The sequence below is a fragment of the Hippopotamus amphibius genome, chromosome 1 (genome assembly GCF_030028045.1).
Source record: "Hippopotamus amphibius kiboko isolate mHipAmp2 chromosome 1, mHipAmp2.hap2, whole genome shotgun sequence".
Lineage (NCBI taxonomy): Eukaryota > Metazoa > Chordata > Mammalia > Artiodactyla > Hippopotamidae > Hippopotamus > Hippopotamus amphibius.
In genome coordinates this window covers 106,222,823-106,227,322 of record NC_080186.1, presented here as the reverse complement: position 1 = coordinate 106,227,322, position 4,500 = coordinate 106,222,823, and the positions used below count along the sequence as shown (strand labels likewise).

At 54.8% G+C, this 4,500-nt stretch overlaps 1 non-coding gene across 1 annotated transcript; it reads left to right on the top strand.

The window, feature by feature from the left end:
• Positions 1–4,044: 4,044 nt before the first annotated feature.
• Positions 4,045–4,118, top strand: TRNAN-GUU (transfer RNA asparagine (anticodon GUU)). The gene has a single exon. It is a non-coding gene; the product is annotated as a tRNA-Asn (tRNA).
• Positions 4,119–4,500: the final 382 nt, after the last annotated feature.

Here is a 4,500-nt window from a genome sequence, read left to right as displayed (position 1 = left end):
ACAGATTATGCTATTTTTAGTCGTCATGTTGAGCCCACTGTAAAACAGCCACTGTGAGGAGAATCATGTCTGAGAAGGATTGCAGGCATCTCCATCTCTTTTTCTCCCCCAGTTCTGGATGGAGCTGCAAGGAGTTAAGGTACTCTTTAGACCAAGGCATGGCAGTTTTCTAGGCATGTTTAGAGATGTGGGTGCTCTTCCTGGAGGGCTAGATTATCCATCACTTTCAGTGCGTCACCACTTAGAGATCTTTGGGTCTGCCTGTTGCCTCCTGCACCAGTGCAGCTTTGTGAGGCCCTCACTGTTGTCTAATCCAGCCTGTGTCCCCTCCTCATCACACCCCAGCAGGTGCCCTGGCCCCGGCGAGGGCTTCTTCTCATTGCCTCCCAAATTGGCCATAACGTAATTTTTTTGTGTGTAGTTGATTTACAGTGTTGTGTTAGTTTCAGGTGTACCACGAAGTGACTCGGTTATATTGGGTTGGCCAAAGAGTTGGTTCGGGTTTTTCGGTAACAAACTTCAGAAGAAACAGATTTGAATAGGAATTGCATTGACTCTGCAGATCACTTTGAGTCGAAAGCCACAGTCCCAAATGAAAGGGTGCAGGCGCCCTGAGACCAGGCGGTGAATACTCCGCTTTGGGGGTGCCACGCAGGTGGTGCACAGAGCCTGATTGCCGACGTCAGAGCTTGAGTAAGAGATTCCCCCCATCCGTGTGCGTGTGCCTTCATCCTCTGGCAGCTGCCCTGGAATGCACAAGGCGGATGACTTAGCAAGGGCAGCCCTCCAGGGGGTGCCAAGAGACCGGGGCACCAGGGTTAAAAACCTGGAGGAAGGCGTGTACTGGGGATCCGCTGGGTGGAGATTCCAGGAGAGTTCAGGCAGTGGGGAGCGGGGGAGGCACTGCAAGGGCAGACGCATAAAAGCAGCGGCTGAGGGCCCGCTAATCAGATGCCAAGCCAAGTTCGTCCCTCAGTGGGCTCTAACCACCAACCTTTCGGTTAACAGCCCAACTCGCTACCTGATTGCGCCACAGAGACAAAAGGCTGCGGGGTTTTGTTGTAACATCCTGGAATCAGAATGCATTCCCCCGTTCTTTCCAACCCAGCGGAAAATAGAGTCAAATGCCTGTATCTTGTCCAACCTCGCTGGCCCCAGAGGCATTGAGTCTCGTCCCTCAGGAACGTCCGGCCGTGGACACCGAGCCCGAGTCAGCTGCGGGCTCCGACGAAACAACGCCGGGCCCACGACCATCCTCGCCTGCTCCTGGCCGCCCCCCGCTCCGCGGGACGACTGCAGCCTCTCTCGGGTCAAAGTCCCCGGTTTCCCACTCGTGATCCGCCTTACTCGTCGCGCTCACCGCAAGTCCCCCCTCACCCCACCCCACCCCCAGGTCCAGTGGTCGGGCGGGAGAAAGGACAGCAACCGGCTGTGTCCCCACCGCGCTGCCTCCTCTTGGCGCTTCCAGAGAAGGACTCCACGAGGCACGACCTGGAGTTTGCGCACCAGGCAGCCCCTCGCCCGGAACAGGGCCTGGCATCCAGCAGGTGCCCAATAAATGTCTGGCTGAGGATGCATTCCGCCGCAGGGGCCGGAGGTGGTGGGTCCACCGAGAATTCTTATGCCACCTCTAAGTTTTTAGTCCTAGAGGAACGTAAAAAATTTCTATAAAGTCCAAGAGGGCACCACTTGGACCGGCTCTGAGCTCCCCATGTAAGACGGTACGCTGGCCTCAGCCTGCGGGTGCAGGTGTCATGTCTGAGAGGGATAAAGGAGGAAAGCTTCAAAGTAGAAAGACGGTTGGGGTAGGCAATCTGGAGTATGAGGGAGAGAGGGAGAGAGACTGGTTCATCTCTAGCCATCTGCTTACCTCCAGTGCTAACGTCGACCCGACCACCGCTCCGTGGATCCCCCGGTGGAGCACAGTGGTCACGGTGTGATTGGTGCGGTGATGGAAGCCTGGCTGCTTGGGTCTGAATTCGAATCCTAACAGAGAACCGGCTTCCCGTGCCTGATCACTGCTGGCAATAGCCTGTGGGTCTACCTTTTGGACTTGGTGGCTTGCCCCCTACTGCCCACAGAGCAGGTGGGCGAGGGGACGCGGCGCACACCTCACCGGGGGACTCAAGCTCTGAGGCGGCCCAGACTTCGCCCGAGGCCCCCAAGGCCTGATGTCAGCATCCCCTCCAGGTCCCCCCTGCTCTGAGAAGAGTGCCTGGGGCTCCAGGAACAAACTTCTCCTCTGTCTAACTGGGGACTTGGCTGGATTGGTCAGAATCTACCCTTTTCTGGCCTCATGGGGCCGAGCGCCCCTTGCAGGGGCCTCGAGGGGTCTCTGTGTTCCTGCCGATTGGATTTTGGCTTGCAAAGAACAAGGGCTCAGGCAGATTTTGATTTCCCTGGCTTAGGCTGTGCAGGCTGATACAAGCAAGGCTCAGGGGCTGCAGCCACCCAAACAAGGAACCTCTCCTGTCTGTCGTCGTCTTTGTGAATGGCCAGCTCCTATACATAGAAAAATCCGCAATAACCCACACAACACAAGGCTACCAGTCAACAAACGAATTCTGTATAGTGGCAGAGTACAGATAGGCAAAAATCAGTTGTCTATCTATACATTAGAAGTGGAGAATCTGAAAAAGAAATTAAGAAAACAATTCGATTTAAGATTGAAGAGGAAAATTAGAAGTTTGGAATCAGCTAGAAATAACTTCATGCTTGCTCTGCTTTTGTAAAATCTGCTTGCTGCAACCAAGATAAGAACAGATGACCTAGCAATCAACTGTAACCTTAAGATGTTCTGATACATATGGAATGTTCTGCTCTTGCTCCTGCAAGTTTCTGTTTGGAAACCCTCTGCGAGGGACCCACAACAACTCCCACTCTGTAACTGCCCACAACCTATAGTAAGCAGGTAACCAATCAACCAAAATGCTATGGGGGCCGCCGGCTTAATAAATCTGAGTTCTCCAACTCTCCGAGTGTGGTGCTTGGTTTCTCGACAGACCGATTCGATTTCTGCAACAAGATAGCACCCAAAAGAATATAATATTTATGAATTGAATTAACATATACAAGGAGGTGAAACTTGCACACTGAAACCCACAAAACATAGTTGCAAGTGATTAAAGCATACCTAAGGAAATGGAAAGACAGCTTCCACAGATCTCTCTCCCTCTCTCTCTCCCTTTCTCCATCATACTTGAGGTTGCATACCCCAACCGTCTCTCACCTTAGCAGCTTTCCTCCTTCATCCCTCTCAGACACGACACCTGCACCCACAGGCTGAGGCCACTGCACCGTCTTGGATGGGAGCTCAGAGCTGGTCCAGGTGGTGCCCTCTTGGACTTTCTAGAACTTTTACCTGGTTCTAAATCAGCTGCCAGAAGAAAGGTTTTGAAGAGCAGCCAATTGGAAAAATCTAGGTTCCTCTAGGACGAAAAACTTAGAGGTGGCATAAGAATTCTCGGTGGACCCACCACCTCCGGCCCCTGCGGCGGAATGCATCCTCAGCCAGACATTTCTTGGGCACCAGCTGGACGCCAGGCCCTGCTCCGGGCAAGGGGCTTCCTGGTGCGCAAACTCCAGGTCGTGCCTCGTGGAGTCCTTCTCTGGAAGCGCCAAGAGGAGGCAGCACGGTGGGGACACAGCCGATTGCTGTCCTTTCCCCCACACGACCACCGGACCTGGAGGTGGGGTGGGGTGAGGGGGGACTTGCGGTCAGCGCGACGAGTGAGACCGATCACTAGTGGGAAACGGGAGACTTTGGCCCGAGAGAGCCTGCAGTCGTGCTGCGTAGAGGGGCTGCTTTTAAGGAGGCCAGGAGCAGGCGAGGATGGTCGTGGGCCCGGCGTTGTTTCGTCGGAGCCCGCAGCTGATTCGGTCTCGGTGTCTACGGCCTGACGTTCCCGAGTGACAAGACTCAGTGTCTCTGGTGCCAGCGAGGTTGCACAAGATAGAGGCATTCTACTCTGTTTTCCGCTGGGGCTGGAAGGGACGGGAAATACATTGTTTCCAGAATGTTACAGCAAGATCTCGCAGCCCTGTGTCTCTGTGGCGCAATCGGTTAGCGCGTTCGGCTGTTAACCGAAAGGTTGGTGGTTCGAGCCCACCCAGGGACGAGCTTCGGCCTAGAATCGAAGGAGGTCTCAGCTGCCGCTTTTCCGTGTCTGCCCAATTGCCCTTTCAGTTCCTCCCCAGCGCCCTTCTTCAGGAATCTCCACCCAGCCCAGCTGATCCCCAGCACGCTCCTTCCTCCCGGTTTTTAACCCTGGTGCCCCTGTGTCTTGGCACCACTCCATGGAGGGCTGCCCCTCACTAACTCATCTGCCTTGTACATTCCAGGGCACCTGCCAGAGGATAAAGGGACATGCACACGGGTGGGGGGAATCTCTTACTCAAGCTGGGATGTCGGCAATCAGGCTCTGTGCACCACCTGCAGGGCACCGCAACGCGCAGTATTCACGGACCGATCTCAGACGCCTCCACCCTTTCATTTGAGAC